Source organism: Paralichthys olivaceus, chromosome 20 (assembly GCF_024713975.1).
Source record: "Paralichthys olivaceus isolate ysfri-2021 chromosome 20, ASM2471397v2, whole genome shotgun sequence".
Classification (NCBI taxonomy): Eukaryota; Metazoa; Chordata; class Actinopteri; order Pleuronectiformes; family Paralichthyidae; genus Paralichthys; species Paralichthys olivaceus.
In genome coordinates this window covers 17,548,782-17,571,083 of record NC_091112.1, presented here as the reverse complement: position 1 = coordinate 17,571,083, position 22,302 = coordinate 17,548,782, and the positions used below count along the sequence as shown (strand labels likewise).

The window sequence follows — 22,302 nt, the reverse complement described above, 5'->3', positions numbered from 1 at the left end:
CACTTACTTATAGCAGATTTTGTTTCAGAAGCTGTAGATTGGGTAAGAAAAGGGATGCAAGTAAATGTCATCTGTGTGTGGTCAATATCAGTAACAACGTCTGAGTGCAACTCGTTCTGACTGCAGATGGCAGGAAATGCAAATGAATGGAAAGAGCATCCTCGTGCTTTTTGGAAAGAGCCGGTGATACCTGTGCAGGCTGTACATTGCCTCTCACACAGTGCATGATGGGACAGACTTCAGTAGCTTGCAGGCATAGTGTATGCATATATATATCATTGTTGTAATTAAAGACCAACTAGGAACTGAAGCTGGGCTCTGACCACAAGCATTTCAGGCCGATTCAACCCACGATCAATGAGAGCAAAGAGTCAAGCTTTTGCAATGGCGACCACAATGAAGCTGCTATATGAGGGCGGTGGACAGTTGAGGAACATGTCTTCTAGGACCTATCACAACCGTACAGACAAAGAGATTGCTAGCCTATAATACATCACTACCACTCTGCTACATACAGATAGATAGCTACAGACCAACAAAGATATTCTTCAATGTTTTATTTGCACCTTCACCCTGAGATCACGTCAGAGAGGTGACGTGTTGTGTTGCTCCATGTGGAGCAATACTATCAATAATATCCTGTTGTGTCCACTACACTTGATGTAAACATGTATGATATGTACTTGGACACAGTCCGTGAATTACAAGGCAAAATTATGTTTACTCTTCAGCAATCCCTTGATAGAAATATATAACATTCAATTGTGCATGGGACCTAATAAAGTAGAAATACTGATGTGTGCTTTCTATAAATGGTAGTATAACAAAAAATAAACATTGTAGACCTCACTCTTTCCTTTATAGATACCTCATCCTTTTTTTTAACCTGAAAGGATCAACCTTGGGCAAACAAGGTATGAAGAGCACTCACAGGGCTGCTCAACGCTAATAGAAAGGCTATTGAGATTGATGATTTGTCAACTCTTGTCAAATCCTTCCAGTCTTCCCTTGTGAGCGATTGGACCATTTGACTGGGAACCCCTGGCTCAAAAGGTTTTGACTCTAGAATGAATCAATACCTCAGGTCAGATGATAGATTTGGGCAAATTCCACCAATGGAGAGTGCTATTTGAATTAATTATTATACGGATTAAAGTTTTGTTGTTATTGATTGTTAAAGGGCTATAAACCCAGACGTAAAGATGACAATACAAATAATCAATATTATATACTGTATTAATATTCAGACATTTGGCAAAGGGGTATATTAAGGTTTCTTCATCCTTGATAATCTTTCATCAGTTTTCACCATAAGCTTCACAGAGCAGTATAAAACTTGCATGTGTTTTTCTTACCCTGTGATCAGCCATTGAAGCCAGCACACCACCTACAACATGCAGGAGCCTGAGGTATTTACAAATGGGTTTTTTTTAATCATAAACACAAAAAAATCACATTCACTTCCATCTCTTTTTCTGCACATTGCAGCTGCAGTATCCAGATTTCAAAAGGAATCATGCAATACAGCAATTCTGGCTTGTATTGCTTTTTTCCCCCGATCTTCTATCATATATAATTCCACCTAAACCTTGAACATTTAAAATCAGCTTTGATTATTTTTCAAGTGTTAAACAATTTCTGAATAAAACACAACCCACTTTTGATTTATAGCGTGAAAAGCGTTATTTATACGACACAAACGATTCATGTATTAGCTCAGTTAAAATGTTTCTTTCAGTTTTACAGACTAATTCAGGACCACAGAATTTGTTAGGCTCAAATAATCTAGTGTGAAGATTTCCTCCTTTCTATGCTACATATTAATGCATTCAGAGTGAATGCAGTATCTTCTACACTATTGGCAGGAAAGAACATATGAAGATGTTAACCTGAATTTAACTATTATCATTAAATTTTGTCGACTAAACAGTATAGAAATTCAATACAAAATAACTTATTGGCAGATTTAGTGAAAATGAAAAAAGTTTGTTTCTGCCAACAATTTGATGAGTGCTACACAAAAAGGTTTTTACTTTAATTTTGGCACTAAAGTGTTATTACCTGCTCTTCAATATTATAATTCAGTGAGTAGCAGTAAGACCTGTGATTCATTAATACGATGAGCTCAGTATTTGTGTGTGTGTGTGAAAGAGAGAGATAATTTATACCATTAACTCATATTTTTGGGAACATGTTTAAACACAGAGCTCATTGTTATCATCCCCTGAACAAATTTTCTTTTCAATAAAACTTTGATAATAAGAATAAAAACAGGAGCAGAGAGATTTAAACTGTTATAAGCCTGAATGGTGAATTCAATTATTCATCAGTTTGAAAGCCTTTCTTAGGTTGTTGGGCAAAGTCGTTTAAATAATACTAAAACTGATGGATCACTCAACTGGAAGAGGACCAACAAGAGCAGAGAGCACTATCGGTGACACGAGGCCACCTTGCTAATATGAAGCATTTAAGTATCATTACCCTCATCATCTTTCATTCCCCGCATGATCGGCCACTGCCCGTCTTACACGGTACGTCACACGTGCCAAAGCGTTTCTCATGCATGAGCTAGCTAACGACTGCGTGTGGATACGAGCGCCGTACAGAGAGCCTGTGACTTCCATCATCTGCTCTGAAGTGAGCTCCACTGATCCATAAGTGTGGCACAGTGCCGCACCAGGGTGTTAACATAGCCGTGATAATTACCACATGCTGTGTGTGCAATGTCTGATGTGAGACAATGTTTTAAATGCCGTCAGAGCACGAACACAACTCGAGGATTGAAAGATGCACGTGGGCACCGTGGAAGCTCATCAGCACATCAAAACTGTGCAGCAGAGAAAAGATATTTAATATGCGGAGTGTCTGCGCTGATCCAAGCCTTCCTTTGTACTGCGAGCCTGATCTGTAAGTCGAAGATATTGAAGAAATCATTGCTTTGTGGTATTGTTTCCACCTCCCTCCCCCTTTTCCCCTTGCTCTCTCACCACCACCCCTCTTCGGTTCTCTGCAGAACATCAAAAGTTGCCTTTTCTGTTTAATGGGCCATTAGCGGTGTTCTGAGTCTCTGTCAAAAATCTTCCCAGTCTTCTCATCCTTTCGCCTCACTCGCATGTTTACAGGGCAACTAAAGAAATAGCGACGAGCCTCTTTCAGAGCGAGTAAAAACGGATATAACAAGTCTCTATTACTGCACCACATCATGCAGGAAGGATTGATAGATGATATAGTAGAGGACACATCAGAAAATCTACCTGGCTATGGCCTTCTCACTTTCAGCTGAGGATATTAACTGCCTCTGAAATACATGTAAACTGGGATAGTTTTCACATGCATGGACCCAAAGACAAGATATTTTTGCATCAGTTATGCCAAATCTCTCAGGCCCATTCTCTCCCATTCGAATCCAACTTGAAAAAAAGAATGGCTCCAGAGCTTTCTAATTCTGTTACAAGAGGTTAGACACAACAGTGAACAAGAGCGGCTTTATGCACAGCTGAATCAGAATGCTAAAATATGACTATATTTGTAAAATAAGTCAGTCACTTTCATATTCATGTGCACATTTGGGAAAACTGAAGGAAAACATATTTGGAAATCATTTTTCTGCATCCTGATTTCAATGTTTTTCCACTCCAAGGCAAAATGTACTGTTCAACAGCATTACACATTGATTTTTTCATTTATTTTTCTACTGTTCAATTATTGACCTCTGTTTCTCCTGCGGTGAGACGCATTGTATAACATTAGTTCTGGAAGCATTGGAACAAGTAAAGTTTGTTGCTGTTGGATAAATGATTGTATGGAAGAAAAAACGTCCACGAGCAACATCTGGACGATCTGGCAACCTCTCATCGTCTCATATTATGAGCACTGAATATCATAAGTGACTCAGACATTGATCCCATCCGTGACTACATTATCATGCACAGACACTGCGCCCTTGTCTCGGTACACACAGTCACTGTCAGGTATAAACCTGTAATGCACGGACGAGCAGGCCATTTCATGCATGGATACACAGGAGGTATTATCATCTGAACTGATGACTGGCTCAGATGCCCCCCCTCCGCTTGATTCCAGGTGACACAGATTCCTCTGCCCTGACATAAAGTTGTTGGAGCCAAGTTATCGTTCTGGCACAGATTTACCTCCTATCAAGGAGCTTGAAGACGAGTACGTTATACTCCTGCCTCTGCAGCTTAACACTCCAGAGATTTCTGTGTTTTCTAAAAATCTTGAGTTGAGTTAACCATAGTTGTCTCTGCACGTTGGCCCTGTGATGGACTGGTGTCTTGCTGGACCCCGTCTCTGCCGAATGTCAGCTGGGATCAGCAAAGCGGTATAGATATCGGATGGATGGATGGAAAAACCAATTCATTAGATTTACCAACATGCTTGCTACAAGGAAAAGAAACATCTAATCCCAGAGGTTAGCTGCAGGGGAGAGGAGAGGGAGCACATCACCTGCCCCAGAGTCAGAGCAGCAGGTAGTGATGCTAACACGAGTGAAATAACATCAGAGACAAATTTTAGTGACATGTTGTGGCTGAGTCTGATCAAAAGATACAGAGTAGAGTATTCTCAAGTTATCTGATGTAAAAGTGCAAAACTGGGGAGGCGACTGGGTGATGTAGAACAGCTCTAAAAAAAGAGCTTAAACGTGCTCACCATGTTTTCTGTTCTCTTTGAAGTAGACACAATATCATGTGGTGCAGTGAATTCTATAGAACAAGTTCAAAACTGTCAACAAATGATGGAGAAAACCTGAGGAAAAAATTCCACAGCATGAGATGAGGAAGCATCTGCAGCATTCTGTCTGACTTGAGCCCCCCCCCCCCCCCCCCCCGAAAAAAAGTTGTTGGAGTCGAAGCTATATTTAGCTTCTATTTAATCTGCCATTCGGGGGAAACATAAACAGACTTGAGGAGCAATAAGGGACATTTTCTAGGCAAAACCGAGCTACTGGCAAAGCGCAATAACATATGATCACTTACAGAACGTCAGGGAGCATTAGCAACAGGGGATGAGAGAGGAAGCACATTACCTTTGGCCTGATAGCTAAAATGACTCTATACCTCTGAGTGACAGACATAACATTGTAATAAGAGATGCAGCCAGATGCTTACAACGTGGGGCAAAAGTGAACTGTTGCTTACCGAGGCTCCTCTGTGGGGTGGTGGGAAATAAATGATAGTTGTTGATGCTGTGATAACGGAGCGTACGTGGCAAGAAAGGACATGCCAGTGCAAGTCTGCATCCACACTAGAGATGTGTGGATCGGCTCTGACGACATCCGAATCCACACGTGTGCTTAACTCATGCGCCCATCACCCACCAGAGAACCTTTTTTAATCAATTCATATTTATTTAAAGTAAAGTTTTTTATAGAATCAGGTATTTGCATAATTATGGAGCCCCTCTGGTGACATTTGGGGAAACAAAATACAAAATAATAATGCGTGGGAACGAGATGAATCACTATCAGGACTACACACTGTGTGCACTGACTCTGATTGAAGTCACCTTATTGGAAATGTTTGCGATTACTATGTGGATATATATTTTCATGGGCCATGGCGCAGGGAGCGTGACTGTGCACATTTGGTATTCTGGTGACAGGATGCACCTAGAGCATCTGGAAACAGGGAGAGATTAAGATGTACTGGGGGTGTTAGCGGCGGGAATCGACTTATCCAACCAGACATTGTTGGAAACTTCCCTTATCCTTCCATTAAAGGAGACTGTGCATCACGGTGTAGTGTCATTGTGGTGATTTGGCTGCACGAGTCTCAGAGAGAAAGAGAGACAATTTGTGAATTATCTAACTCCCATGACAAATTATTTTAATTTCATAGGATAAACATAATTAAAGGTCCAGTGTGTAAGATTTAGGTGAAAGGAAACTATTGGTAGAAATTTAATGTAGAATAATCCTCATGATGTTTTCAATAGTTAATTTCATCTAAATTGTATGAATTGTAGTTTTCTTTACCCCAGAAAAGGCCCTTTATATCTAAATACTTTATATTTAAATACTTTATATTTACATGGAGGGGACCCTCTCTACGGAGGCTGCCATGTTTTTTACATTAGTCCAGACTGAACAAACTAAACACCTTTTGAGTTTCTATGACAACTGAAGCTACCACAGGTTATTTTTCATGTTTGGAAGGAGAGGGTGAGGTGAGGGGTGTTCAGCTGCAACATGAAATTTCAACACTAGATATCACAAAATTCTACACACTGTACCTTTAAAGGGAAAGATAAAAGTATAATATCTGTCTGGTTATCCCACCGCTGACACACCCAGCACATCTCAATTTTTGCGCACAGACACGCTACCTATGACACGGTTTGCACTTTGTCTATGCACAAAAAAATAAGGCCCTATATTTTTATTGACTAGTAATTTCAAACTGCACAAAATGTTAATGTTGACACTGGTTATGGAAGTCTATGCGTGAGCCCCATGGTCATCCACAGATGGGGCAAAGGGGTCCAGATGTTGGGGTAATTCCAGTTTACCACTGATGCTGGTAGACACTCCTTTCAGTCCTCCTCTATTGAGCGGTGGGATGTATATATTTGGACGACCTGGCACAGGTGACCTGCCAGGCAGATCTATCAAGTGCCATGATTTCAAAATTGGCAGGATGTTGCATCTCCAGCATGCAGATAGAGGTGGACATGGAGAAAATCACAGTATAAGAGGTTCTATTTGACCAAAAGTGGTTGAAGATTTTTTGAAGGCGTCGGATGTTGAAGGATTCCAAGCTTTTAGTCTCCCCGTAGAGCAGAGTGGAGGCACGTACCACATTATATACGGCGACCCTAGTAATGAGGTTCTGCTGATGCAGATGTTTATTTCACTTATATAGAAGCTGGAGGGGGTGAATATATATGATGGCTGTGTGCAAGTATTCTTTTCTTAATTAACCTTGATATAATCTCCCATCTTGCAACAGCCTCAGCATCTGGTGGCTGACAAGTTCTCTTTGTTTTATTCATGTCAACAGTTAAGAGAGGAGCGCTGCATGTGTGCAAACTCAATAGTGCAACATGCATAGAGCAGATGTCGTGGGATTCAGCTGTAACTTCTACAGAAAGATGACGTCACATTTAAACTTTTAACCCTTTTACCACGGCAGACCTGTGTGTTCTTTCTGCACGTGTTGTCAAATTGATGATTTTTATCTTAATTTGTTTGCATTTTGTCTATTTGCATTTATTCAGTTGCTATGCGTTCTCTCAGGGCCACCAACTGTTCATCTACCAACTAATTCTACAAATGTCTGTCTGTCTGTAAATTGTATATCGGACTGATACACCGGCACTCGCAACAATATTACATTATTATCATTGAGCTTTTATCCAGCAATATTCATGGGATCAATTCCTGTTTGAGAATGTCTTCAAAGTAAAAGCACAATGTTCATTTTAATACTGTAATGCTTTATACAGATGTAAATTACAGAGATGATATTTTGTTGTTTGCTTAACAGACCTCTGAAATAGCTGATATGGTATAAAAAAAACAATACTAGTTACGTCAATCCTAAAAAGAAACTATAAGCCGCACAAGTGAGCAGTAATAAAACAGACCCAGTTTCATTTCATGAAAAACATTGATCATAAAGTCTTCATTACAGACAAGCCAAGTAGGATGAGCACAATTGTTTTCTACCTTCACTCCGACGGTTTTTAAAAGCTCTGCACACAACTTCCAGCGCAGAGACAATTAACAGTGGCAGTGCATTGTAGAACTGTTTGAGGAGGACTCACTAATGATGAGGAATAATTCCGAAGGAGCCCTGCAGCATTAACACAGACCAAGAGAGCAGACCATTCCAAACAGACATGTTTAGAACAGGCACTGAACTAGTCATTACAAAGACAAAACACAGAGCGTGGCACAGATCTGCATCTTATACATGACTGCATGTTTACATACATAACTGCATTACAGTGTCGGTGAAGCAAAGACACAACAGATGTACCAGCAGAACAACCAGTGTTTCAGACATTGTCTGTGCAGTTAATATTATCAACAACTATAATCATACTTATAACCAGCTCGCTTTAAGGAGGGCTGGTGGGGAAGGACACATGTGTCTCCCTCTGCGGTTACCATAGCAACTTGCTGCTGAAAAAGAGAATCAGCGCCTTTTGCCAGTCAGTATTACTGAAGATTCCTGCCGCCCGGGGGCTGTGGACACAACTTTTAATCCTTGCTACTGTAAATAATTGTTTTTCATCTTCATTAGACGTCTATATTTTCATCCTCATTCTAGTTCTTTCTTGTTTCTGCTACTGTCAAAACACGACATACGAATGAAAGGTGTAGTCAATACACGTACACGTCTACATTCAGTATATACAGGGGGAAAATATCACTTGAACCTCTGACACTAATCCTACTGTTGATCCTAAATAAACACGTCACATGCTCAGAGTCTGAGAGTGTTTCCAGTAGGGATCAAACCCACAATGGACGTGCTGTCTGTTGTACAGGGATGAGCCAAAGCAGGATTACGTACACAGATCACTATAAACTGAATTGGAGGAATGATAGTAATAGTTAATAGATGATGTTTGTAATAAAAACTACAAAAGGGAAAACCCTACTTTTGATGCAGCATGTTCCGACCAGTAGCTCCCTGATCCCCCTTCACTGTCAGGGGCCTAGAGGGCCGACATGCTGTCATCACTCTCCCTGTCTTTATCAATAATATTACTTATCATTCATTATTACTCTTTATTTATTATCATTATCATGGTTTCTGTTACACACACACACACGTTGGTTTGCGCAGCTAATCTTACTACGACTATGCATTGATTTTCATTCATTTTTGACAGCCTCATTAGGATCAGACAGTCTACATGCTGAACGAGGTCTGAAATAAGCACCAAAAATAAGTTCAACACGCACACAATCATCCACCAATATCTAGACAACACAACGAACAACTAAGATCTTCTTGTTCTTTGACTTTTGATCTTGTTGTCTATCCATTGCTTTCTTTCCCTTGAGTTGAACTTTTTCAAGGCAAAAAACATCTTCTAAGGTGGAAAGGCGAGTTTATTTGTCCAGCACATTTCAACAACAAGGCAATTCAAAGAGCTTTATATAAAATACAAAAGGTATCATGACAAATTGCAAAAGCAACATAAGACAATACAAAACAGCCTTTAGAAAGAGATTAAAAGAGGTGAATACAAAACAAAATTAGAAATAAATAGAATAAGAAATAATTCAGTTAAAATAATGCAGTGTAAGAAAATTGAAGTCATTATTTTGTTAGAATAAAAGTGTTTGGCAGCTGACCTGCAGATCTCCAGCAGCTTTTTCCACAAATGTCGAGCATATAAACAGAACGCTGCTTCTCCATGTATAGTTTGACTCTGGGGACAAAGGCAGACCTGTTCCAGACAACCTGAGAGGTCTGGATGGTTCATACCATAGCAAGGGATCAGGAATATATTTTGTCTGTAAACCAACAATAGGGATTTGAAGTCAGTTCTTTGACAGACAGGAAGCCAGGGTAAAGATCTTAGAACTGGAGAGCTTTGATCCATTTTCTTGATGTTAGTGAGGACTCGAGCAGCAGCAGTTTGAATTAGCCGCAGCTTTCTTTCTTTTTCTTTTTTCCTTTAATCCTTGATATGTTTTTAAGGTGGTAATAAGATGACTGTGTGATTATGTTAATGTGGCTAAAGGTAAAGTCTGAGTCTATAACTACACCAAGATTTAAACCAAGAAGAAGAGAAAGTGTCTTATGTTATATGTAACAGCAGACCAGTGTACATTTTTTTTATTTTCCCGACTCCAAAACACAGACTGACCTCTGTTTCTCTAACAGACAAGACAAGTGAGTCTTATCAAGTGTGTCTTATAAGACACAAGGCCTCTGAAAAACAGGTTAAGCAAAGGGAATTATGACGGAGCTGGTTGAGCTGAGTAACGATCAACATCTCAAACAAGGGAAGTCTGTTTATGTCTTTAGAAAATCGCTAGGTGTAGCTTATCAATAGAAAAGCAGATACTTTAAGTCTCATATTTGTGTTATCGATATGAGGGGGATAGGTCGTGGCACTCAGCTCAGACTGCAGTTATCTCCTTCCTGTTTGCAGGGTTCAGGTTGTCCAGTGGGTAACTAGAGGTTTTTTTGATTTAAACAAACATCACTGTGAGAGCAGTGAGAGTGAACTGGGAGTCAAGTTGTGGGCCAGACCATTAAACAATGACCTGAGGCTCACAATAATGATGCATGGAGCAAAGGGAGCTGCAGATTCTGGAGCTTGAGTGGCACCTTGTACATGTTTTCATACATTCATACCAAAGATGCTTAAAATCAACACAGTCCAAAGTGAATGGCTTTCTGCTTTACCATGCTGCAGACTAAATCTGTAGATTTCACTTGTTGGCACAAATGCAACAGTCTTGTACAGATGGAGATGAAGCTTATTGCTCCATGTAAGTGAAGAACATTGTTACTGTGTAAGCAGAATCAGAATCCAGTGCCCAGATAACCAGAAATCAACCCACACAACAGTTTGATTGTATAGCTAACTCACGCAATTAACATTAAATGACATTAAATTTAAGTTTGTTTTCATTGAGCAGAGACTTTGTAGCCTCACAACTTGTTTCACTCTGTCATGCAATTACAATTTACCTGGTTCAGTGACTGATTGGTGCTTCAGCTAAGATGTAGTTCAATAAGAGTTCTGATAAAGTAATTCAGTTTAAAGGTGAACACGCTGCTGAGACAGCGACACAGAAAGCAGTTTTGCTCCTCTTGTATTTGTTCACTCTGCCGCTGATTAATGTTGTGATGCCTTGGAATACAAACAAATCCTCTCGCCACGGCAACAGAATATCCTCTTTAATACAGACCAATAGCACAGACGGATAAACACAAACATCCTTTGTCATTACAGGCAAAATGAGATCTGAATGTTAATTTTCTCAATCTGTTCAGCGATCAATAAAAAGACTCAAAGGTCAATCAAATTAACTTGCTTGCTTGAAGCTGCCTCATTTCTCAAAGGGATATAAATGTACAGTTAGCTAACTCTCTCATCCGCCATTTAATCAGAAGAAATGCCCCCTGCATGCTACTGTCAATATCTGGTGAGGTGGAGAAATCAGCTCAATGAACGGGGTTGCTGACACCAAAGAAAATTAGATCTCACCTTGAATTAAATATTTTATGCTGTAATGCCGAAAGGTTTATGACTCCTGTGGAAAAAAAAAAAAAAAGCTGTAGGCAGTTTGCATCCATTAACACATTTTATTGGAGGGCTTTGCATATGTATGGTAGGATAGGACTAGATGGAAGTTTGGCACACTCGGACGACTGCTGCACAACTCCTGGCATCATTTATGGAGCGTGGCGAGGACGTACAGTATAAATGATTCATGAAGCCTGATCAGGCCTTTGAAGTTATAATATGATTTGTGTATCTCTGAAGGTCGTTCTCACAACTATTGATACTGCGTTCATGGGTGTTATTGTACTTTTAAGGGTTGGAGCAGCCCTCAGTATGTCCTTTGCTTGTAAAGGAGTGTTTTCTCTAATATTACGACAACTGAAGGAAGCAGACGTCTCACACTGCTGCTAGATAAAAGATAAATGCCAGGGGTTTGGCAGTTTATTTGTACATGAAGGCAGTCTGTGTTAAGTGTAAAACACGATGCCAGCTTTCTATGTCACACTTCTGTCAGAGCCTTTGTTGAGCTTTTTTTGAAAAGCTTTTTTGAAATGTCTATGAAGTTTTACAAAGGGGGGGAAATCACATCCTGTACATGATGTTACAATTAAAGACAGACTAGCTCACTCCAAGTAACAAGAGCGCAAACAGCTCTTCTCTAAAGATACTGCAGAGAAGTGAGGCTCTCATATAAAGTGTCATGCTGATTTACAGCCTAGAGCTGCTCCGCTACATGGAACACCGGCTCTCTGGATTCGTACAATGTTTGTCAGACATTTTACAGCCAAACGAGTTTCATAATGCATGAGATCGATCAGTTCTGACCCAGTAAATGCTGCTGCCACCCATCCCTCCAACGTGACAGTGTTTTTGCGGGTACCTCTTTAATCTTCTGCAGGTCGAGCTGTACGGTGTCACATCACACAATGTACGCAAAACTCACTTCTATGACTTCTGTGGAAGAAAGTGTAAACTTCTCGAGGTTGTTTATACTCTAAAGTAAAGGATCTCTGTTCATTTTTTTATTTTTTCATGAGTGAGTCATTTGATTAATCACACTATAATTTGGTCAGTCAGTTGTTCATCCATGTGTCATAAAATAACAAATTTGTTTTGGATAAAACTTGATGTGATACACAGCACCATCTTTCTCTTTTGTTTTTTGTGCTCAGGCTTTAACTTGAAGTCATATTAATTATCAGTTCATCCACCCATTATTTTCTCATTTTATAGATCTCAAGAATGTGAGAAAAATGTCCTTTTAAATTATCTATATTTAATTATCAATTTGTCCACAAACTTGGGAAGAGGACCCACTCCTGATGTTAATATAAAGTGCTCATTGTAACAAAAACAAAAATTAATTAATTTCAGGCGATTATACATTAATTAAATTATTAATACAAATATTATATTCTGATTAAAGAAGAATGTTTAGGGATGAAGGAATGAGTTGCACAAAATATTAACTATTCAGCAGGAAAATCCAACCACACAGATTTCTGCTTCACTCCTCATTCTCAATATTGGTCTCAGCCTGACCATCCCTGTGGGACTGGTTTAAATTCCTCATTGGTGTCACTGATCAGGTTTCCATCCAACTGTCACACATTTTTAAAAATCTGCAAAGGAAAATGTGAATTTATTCATTTCCATCTTCAACTGAATTTCAGGAGTTGCTTCACTGAGATCAGCGGTATGTGGCACTAATTCATGTGACATCATAGCGCTGCAGAAGAACGAATGAAAACCATGAGTGTATTAATGTGACAGGAAGCTTGGTAATGGAGAGCACACAGTTTGATTGTTCTGTCAGGATCTGCCCTGGTTCTGGACTTATAATGACTTTGTGGATTTTTGCATTTTTAAGTGTGAACTTCCCTTGTGTGTGTGTCCTGCTTTACCTCCTGTCTTCATCTGGTTTCTGTCCTTTGTGATGGTCTGTCCCGACCTGATTTGTTTTACCTGTGTTCAATTATCTCTACCTCCGTTTGTATTGAGTCCTGCTCCTCAGTCTTCTTTGTTGGTTCATCACAAACAGGTTAATGTCTGTGTGTCCATGTGCTTCTTTTTATGCATTGTGTTCTGGTGTTTTTTTATTTAGATTGGGAATTTTCAGTTTGCCTACTAACAAAAAAGTAATTCTGCCTTTGTTAAACACATTTCTCTTATCTTTTCACCTGCCTTGTCATTTGCCTTTATTTGCTCCTGCTAATTACAACCCGGACAAGTTTTAAGGAATGTTGCAGTCCACATTATCTCAACGCTTTTGTCTTCTGACATTTACCTTTTACTGATACACCAACCCCTCCACCTATCCCAAGGGTAAAAACATTTTGTGATATTTTATACCTTTTTGATTTTTTATTGCTTCAACTTGGGTCTTAGAAATATAGAAAATAGAAAAATCCCATAAAACAGATTGAAACATATACTGATATTTTATCAACCTGTTCCTATAGATCAACAAACTCATGAGAAAAAGTTACAGACATCTGTATATAAACAAAGTTCCAATATCTTTAAACAGTTTTTTTCCTACAAAGTAGAGGATGAAATGTAGGACAAGAGCTCAAATAAAAAATAGACATACCAAGTAGAAAAAACAGGACAAACTGAGTCTTATATTGCAATACATGCCTGCTGCAAGTGGTCTGAGAAGAGGTAAAGGGCACAGTGTGGGCTAAAAAGGTTCAAATGCTCTGATATATCAGGTGCTCTGACTCATAACCATTAATTCAAGCTTTAAAAACCCTTTATTATACCGCTGCAATTCTGAGAAATTTCGAAAAGTGGTGGCTTTGTCACTTTCTGAAGTGCTTTCTGGTGAATGAACCACACTAAACTAAACTCAATCTAACCGTATGACTGGACTTTAAGTTTAGATACATGCTGCTCTGCAAGTACTTCAGAAATGCTTGTTTGACACAAAGCATTTGTCATAATCACCATTGAAAAAGTTTCATGACCAATTTAAACAAATAAAGAAGTTGCATTTTTTAATCAGCAATTAAGTGACTGCATGTAATGGGAAAGTGGTTCCCTCATGGTGATCACAAAGTTTAACATGCAGTTCATCTCTACAGAGATTTTCTGCATCTGTCAGATTTCAGCTTTAGTTTTGTTGTCACAGACTGCAACTTTACACTGTTGAGGCATGTCCAGACATTGTCACTGTTACTTTTAAAGGAAGTTCTCATTTTCCCTATAAAAGCACATATGGCACACAAAAGATTTGATATAGACCATTTTTTACTAAATTTGGACACAGAATATTCAACGAACTATAAGTGACCACAAGGAAATGAAAGAAACATCTTTCAGCACCGGACAGCGCCCACACAGTGGGGTGTGGTTCCATAACTCCGCTGGAGGAGAGAGGCGGGGCAGAGAGGCCTCAGCAGGGGCAGTGTCTGGTGAGCTGATCAACACAGCTCCATCCAGTTATATAATCACACTCTCTTATTAATGCAGAAGTGACTGGACTGAGGTGAAGGAGAGGCCGACAGGAGAGACGCACCAGAAAATCAACATCTGTCGATACACGAGGATCACAGGAAAATCAGGTTAGTGGAAAGAACCGGGCCAGTGAAGTCGAGCAGTAAAGGAACATGGTGGTGTGGCATCTTTATGCTGTGGTTGGTGCAATACAATAAAGAAGTGATTGAAACTCTGTGTACACCCACGGTAACCATCAAGTTTTACAACATCCAAAAGCACAGTAAAAAGAAGTGTATTAAAGCCATAACCATAACAAAACAACTGTGCAGTTGCAATGTTTCAGGAAAAAAAAGGCTATCACAAAATTAGAAATCAAATCAAGAATATCCAAAGTGCCGCCATCTGTGCACATACAAACTTTTTCATCACAAGTATATTTCTTTTGTAAACAAGAACAATTTTCACCGCTGACTATATACAGGACACACTGCGATGCCTTGGTACCAATGTTGCTGGATTAATTTCTATCACAACCTCAGATGTGATAGAAAGACTAGCGTCTGACTTTCTTTTTCTACAAGCACTTGTCTTTTGATCAGAAAACGGTCCATGACTCACAAGGTACACAAATATAAATAAGCACCACCACCCCCTCACCACCCACACACACACACACACACACACGTTGGTTTGCGCAGCTAATCTTACTACAACTCTGCATTGATTTTCATTCATTTTGACAGCCTCATTAGGACCAGACAGTCTACATGCTGAACGAGGTCTGAAATAAGCACCAAAAATAAGTTCAACACGCACACAATCATCCACCAATATCTAGACAACACAACGAACAACTAAGATCTTCTTGTTCTTTGACTTTTGATCTTGTTGTCTATCCATTGCTTTCTTTCCCTTGAGTTGAACTTTTTCAAGGCAAAAAACATCTTCTAAGGTGGAAAGGCGAGTTTATTTGTCCAGCACATTTCAACAACAAGGCAATTCAAAGAGCTTTATATAAAATACAAAAGGCATCATGACAAATTGCAAAAACAACATAAGACAATACAAAACAATAGAATAGAGATTAAAAGAGTTGAATACAAAACAAAATTAGAAATAAATAGAATAAGAAATAATTCAGTTAAAATAATGCAGTGTAAAAACTTTCATTTTCTACACACACTTGTCTTTTGATCAGAAAACAGTCCATGACTCACAAGGTACACAAATATAAATAAGCACCACCACCCCCTCACCACACACACACACAAACACACACACACACACACACCCGTCATATGGTTCAATCACGGCATGAGCAAACAGTTTGGGATCAGGTTGGGAGAGATTCCCTATATGGTTATTAACTTTTAAGTAGTCTTTATCATATATATATATATTTAATTATCAAATATAGTAAGTATCAAAACATAGAAGCCTCCTAATGCCTGAGGGGGCTTGACCAGGGCTGCATAGTTTTGTGACAGGACTGTAGCCCACCCTCGCCCCGGTGTAGCGCGATGCTGGGTATCAGGTCACGGTCAATGCTCTCATTGGAGTCTTTTAAAGCATTTTGCACTTTTGAGATTGTATTACTGCTGCAGCATGAATGGAGGACACAGTTATCACAGTTACGTTTTGTAGAAAGTAGAACATTTAGGAGCTAGAGAGGAGATGGTGCTGATGGTTGCTCAACACTTGAATTTAAGAGACAAATGGTTTCAACAAGTCCTCTGATAGACGGAGTAATGTGATTGGCCGGCCTGGGGCCAGCTGGTTAGCACGCATAGGTAGGACCGAAGAAGTCATAGGAAAAGAAGTAAAACATGAGTTAATCAGTGATGCTTCCCACTGCTGGAGAAGTTGGCTAGTGAATGCTAAATGTGAATGCTGCTCTATGTCAGCTGGATGTGTAAATAGTTAATGTCACGTGTGTCAAAGTTTGTTAAAGATTTTATAACAACACAGTACAAGTAGAGGTGAGATAGGATCTGCTCAGTTTAGAAGTTATATTATACTTATATGTGCCTATAGTTGCATTTCTCCTCCGTATTTCAAGATGCAGTCAGTGCCCCACACATAATCTTACACTAGGTTTTCTTTTTTCAATCTTCCCCCCCGAAGCATATAGCTACACTTCTGTTTTGTTTTCTTTCTGACACTTGAGACACAGCTTGGCAAGTAATCATAGCTGGCCCCGGGAAGAAGTTTGTAACTTCTGTGCTGTTGCGGTTGAACAAGATCAGAGAAAACAAATGAAGGAGCTGCGCTTTGTCGAACGCCGCTGTGGTGCAAGACAAATACCGGAGACAGAGATATGAGGGGGCTTCACACTGTGTCAGCTGGACTTTGACGGCGGCGGCTGTGGACTTACAACAGAGTGAACCTGATGCAGATGAGGGAGGGGAAGACATTTGCATGTACAATCTTTTAACTGATGATTGATTGATGATTCTCTGCCTGCTGATTAGATTTCTGACTTCTGGGATCAGCCCTGCAGTAAAAACCTCTCCCCCCACAGGAGTTACAATGACACCTCTACCTCTTATCTTGACCTGTGTGCTCACACTTTTCTTCATTAATCCCTGAACACCTGCTCAGAGAGTTTTCTGTCTTTTGCAGCTGGACTTATGAAAAGATTATTTGATCCTTAACACAGGGAACATTTGTTCCCACAAGTGCCCTGCCTCCGAGTACTCTCTGTGCATGGGAGGAGCTGTGACATCATGCAGGGGATGAAAGGAGAAAACTCACTCCGAGATGTAATTCATTCAACACTTCCTGTCGGTTCCTCGGCAGGGTCTGCGGATCGGCTGCAAGTAACAGTGTAAAAAATGTAAAAATTAGATTTTTAGATGAATCTCTAGGCTGGCAAAACGGGAGATGTGTAAAGTTTTTGGCACATTTGGCGTTTTCACATGCAAAGCTTCCACAGCATCGTAATCCTGATGTGTGTTGCATCTGTGCAGTTTTGTGTGCTGTAAATCAGAAGACACAAAAGCTTGGTCACATAACAGATTTTCTTCTCACATGGTGATTTCTTCTCATCTGCTTAGCCTGCAATGCTGCGTGACATGGCACATTATCAAATTGAAAGGGGTTTACGGCAAATGAGACACACACAGGGTAGTATTTAAGTACTCGGTCTACCACCTCCTTTGTAAGTGTGTTTTCAGCCGAGATTTCCTCTTTTTTTATTTATTCATACTGAGATGGCTCGGAGCAGCAGCTTTCACAGATTCACTTTCTTCCAGATAAAAATTCATGGCAGGCACAATCCAGCCCACAGGCCTGGAGATCGGCATGTGATACACAACTTATGTTGCATTGAGTGTGATCCAACTTGGAAAATGAACTGCTGATAGTCTTGTTATTGAAAAACTATTGTTTTCCTCAACCAAAAAGCAGAACATATTCAATGATTATGAGGATGAAACTCACACTGGCGTGTCAGTGCCTGTGTCGTGACAGAGACCACAATATGCAACAGAATATGTTCAGAACCCCTGAGCTGTCAAAAACATAATGTGAAGTGATAGAGTGTGTTGTTTAATCCTCGATGATGAACTCTGCAACGAATGAGGTCAATCAATCCGTCCATCCATCGACTGTCTTCCACTTCAAAGATCACGTTGCAGAGGCACTCGACTTAGTAGAAAATTACAGACATTTTCAGCTCTTCCGAGGCGTTACTCTAGTCCCCCTCTGTGTCTTACCCTGGGTATCCTTCCAGTAGCTGTGCTCGGTAAACTAGAAAAGGTTCTACTCTATGTTCTCGCTGGATGTGCCCAGCCACCCGACAGAGAAAGCTCATTTCAGCCGCTTATGTTCTCGATCTTGTCCTTTCAGGCACTAGAGATGAATAAGGTCTCGTTCTCAATCGAAAAAAAACTATTTTGACATGCAGCTCTAGTTTTTAGAGTGCATTCCCACTGTTACATAAACTGCAGTTTCTTTGGAACGATTTCCTTTCTTTGTTTATTGTTCGTCAGAAATTTTATAAAATTAATACAATTGTGCTGATTTTTTGAACAGTTAAATTAGATACGTTTGTTTGAACACTGTTCCGAGACATAAGTCGTCTTTTTCTTTTCTTTCCTTATTTATATGTTCTTATAATTAGTGATGGAATTGGAAATACATTAATTGTTTGGGAAATATGTGAACCAGGGCAGGCTGCTAACCCTGTACATCATATAAATATACACACAGATCATCATTGTAGAAGGTGTGTGTTTGGACTACAGCTGATGTGAGAACACACTGTGACTTGGATCTAAAGTTAGAGTTTGCTTTCACACATGAACAGATCTGAGGATCTCCTACTGTTTTCTTTCACTGGCTCATGCGGACGTTAAGCAGACTTTTTACTAGGGAGCATCATACTCTGACATGGTTCTTACATACAGCATGTCAGATCAGTGCATGTCTGAAGACAGCTTATGTTTATAAAGTACTAAAACTAGCTCCACCCTTACTCACTGTAATAGTAACAGTCGTATAACAATAGGATACATTTACTTGATACCTTTAATTCTTTTTTATATCTGTACTTTCACTTCAGTAGAATTTCAAATTAAATGCTTTCAGTTGTAATGAAGAATTTTTGCGCTGTTGTCAGTATTTGTAAGAAGAGGAGCTTCTTCATCATCACTGCAGATTTTATCTTCCAACTTTAAAATCTCAATTAACAACAGTTTGGGAAAACACCAAAATAAACCTTAAGGCAGTACATTTATTTATTCCCATCAATCTGGACTTAATATCTATCCATCTATCATTCACTTTGCTTTGCTATTTATAATACATATGGCACATTCAGTTAGTCAGTCTGAGCCTCATATGACTCTGGCCTCATTTTTTCTTTACACAGGCTAATTCACAGCAGTGCTTTTACATGCAAGGCCATTACCTGTGCTCTGCTCACATACTTCTAATTATATGCATATTTCTCACAGCAACACTGCAACCTATTAAATTATTGATGGTATAAATGTCCTTCAAGTGTAGATGATCTTAGGTGCATCTCTGGACTGTTTTCTTTCTTCATGTTTTATTGAGTGTGGTTACACACATCAACAGCTATAGTGAGACAGAAATAAACAAAAGTCATACATTTGCCATGTTAGTAACTCTGTGAGGCCGCTCTGGCTCAGTGGTGGTTTGAGCTGAATGCTAACGTCCACATTCTAACATCGTCACACCTGAGCAAATGCAAATTACTGCACATTTTGATCAGGTCAGGTCACGTTGAACAACTGAAATCCGATTTTTTTGTGCCTATGCTAGTTTCAGACCAACAGTTGTCTGTAAAAACTCCATCACAATCTGTCAAGGATATTTCAGTGTGGACCAAAGTGGTGGACTGAATGACCAGCTTTCCACTGCTCACGTCAGAGCCTTCAAATGTGGCCATGACTGTGCACGTTGCAAAACAGACTTCTCAGTAACCTTAAACCTGTTGGTTCAGATAAGTAACTGAACAGAATCCCCTTCACAATGTGTGGGGAAATAAATCAGCAGTAAAATCAACATGGAACAACATGTGATACTCACTGCAGGAAGACAAAGCTGCGGTCTGAGCATGCTCTGCAATAATTTAAGGGGAGGGGGATACTCACAGAGATTTGTAGGTTGGTCTGACATGATGGTGCATCAGAACGACAGAAGAAGGCGAGCACCATGTGGTTCACAGAGATTGCATTAGGAGCCAGATACAAATATCTTCCATTCAAAGGGCACTTCAAAGACCACAATGTTGATATTCATGAGTTGTTTTTTTTTTGACAGTGGCTGATTTCGGTTGCGTTTTATTCCCCTGTCGCCTCCCCCTTGTGCTGGATAAGCCAACTGAATATTTAATCAAAGAATGTTTTATAACATGCCTGAGGGTTGTGTGTACAGAGTTGACACATGATTGATATGACTTCATCAGGGGCATCTTCGATTGGAAAAATAAATGAGGGAAGAGTCGGTCAGAGTGGATAATGAATGAATTTTGCCTAAGGTGGTGATGTGTCTGTTCCAGGTGGTGGAAGCAAAAGATATTCATTGCTCCCAAAGTGCTTTATTTAAAACTCACCTCAATTACAGGAGAAACATTTACTATGTCGAAGAAACATTTGTAACAGCTGCATAAAAACCTGTATTATAAATCTATTAAGCATCCGTGACCACTAATCACCTTTTATATGAACTTTAAAATGGTGTTTACGTTGAGGCGATGATACAGTTGCTAAATAAAATTCTTGTGAGCATGAGCTATAGTCGATGCATATGTATCGCTGTGGAAAGTCATCATGGCAAAGGCAGATTTTGGAAATGTCTATATCAGGGGCCATAAATTACACAGAAGGGCCAAGTATATATCTGACATCCATGAACAAATCCTGATTCAGTAAGATTCATTTAGCTCTGCAGCTTTGAAAATAGGATTTATTTTATAATTTTTATCCTGTCCAAGTACATGTGAACTTCGAAAAAACCTTGGAAAATAAAACACCTTCCCACATTCTCACATATATAGTTAGCAGGTAAGTGGCCTGCTTAATGGCAGCAAATATTTCATCACAATAAAAACAATCACACTATAACAAATAACATCGTAATTCTTCAAAATAGCCACTTGCACATACCTGCATTTGGTGTTGTTAAATGAATTGTCAGTGTTGTGCCAGTTCACACTTAAGTGACATGTTCAGTTCATGCAGATGAAAATGAATTAGTTCACGTTCATAGTTCATTTTGTAAAATTTTGAACTAAGTTCACGGTCCCAAAATTGATCTAGTTCCTGTGCATAGTTCATTTTTCATTGGGATGATTGAGGTGACAAACTTACGATCATGTGTTAAGTTTAATCGATGGTGTCAGTTCATGAATCCAGATCTCTCCAGTCACTATAACACTGAGTCCTGCTGTTCACGTCACGTCTCATGTTGTACTGAGCAAAACATATTGACGATACATTTTTCATGATTCAAAACAGTCTCATAAACTCTGGAATCAAACAAACACTAAGCAAACTGGATGTACTGATCAGGTCCTGTTAACCGAGAGCAGGTCAGCAGGACAGTGGAGGAGGACAGCACGATACGAACCAACCACAGCTTCTGCTCTGATCACGAAGCAGCTGATCACTGAGCAAGTGTCGATCAGAGAGAAACATTGTGTTTCCCTGTTTGTTTCCACTGTTCTTCAACAAAGTCACTTACCTGCTGCTTCAGTTGAATGAGCTCTGATCTCGCTGCCTGTGTCGCTCTGAGTGAGTGAATAGGGGCTGAGCCCTGGGGCCTGTGTGTGTTTGTGTCTGTGTGTTGTCTGGGAGCACACACACATTTTCTCTCGCGTCTGGTATTTCACTCAATGGCCTGATAAGATGATGATTTAAAGATTTTACGCAAACTCGAGCGACGTTCACTCAACAGCTAATCAAAGTTCTCCTGTTGAAGAAATCCAGTCAGATTCCAACAGTGGAGTTATTGTTTGAATGTCACTGCCAATCAAGATCAGCTTCAAATTCAGATCTAAGCATCTGATTGCTATGGTGATTGATGAGGGAAGTTTTCAAAGTCATTTATTTCAGTAAATAAAGTAAACTGTTTTTTACTCGTGAGTTTTATTTGGAGTGTTAATGTGTTTGA

The 22,302-nt window shown here is 39.6% G+C and overlaps 1 long non-coding RNA gene across 3 annotated transcripts in view; it reads left to right on the top strand.

The window, feature by feature from the left end:
* LOC138405932 (uncharacterized) overlaps positions 1 to 22,302 on the top strand; it is a 200,402-nt gene that overhangs the window by 127,623 nt on the left and 50,477 nt on the right. For all 3 annotated transcript variants that reach the window (XR_011239592.1, XR_011239593.1, XR_011239594.1), the window contains one exon: positions 14,695 to 14,786. This is a non-coding gene — a long non-coding RNA (uncharacterized lncRNA). The remainder of the gene's footprint in view (positions 1 to 14,694; positions 14,787 to 22,302) is intronic.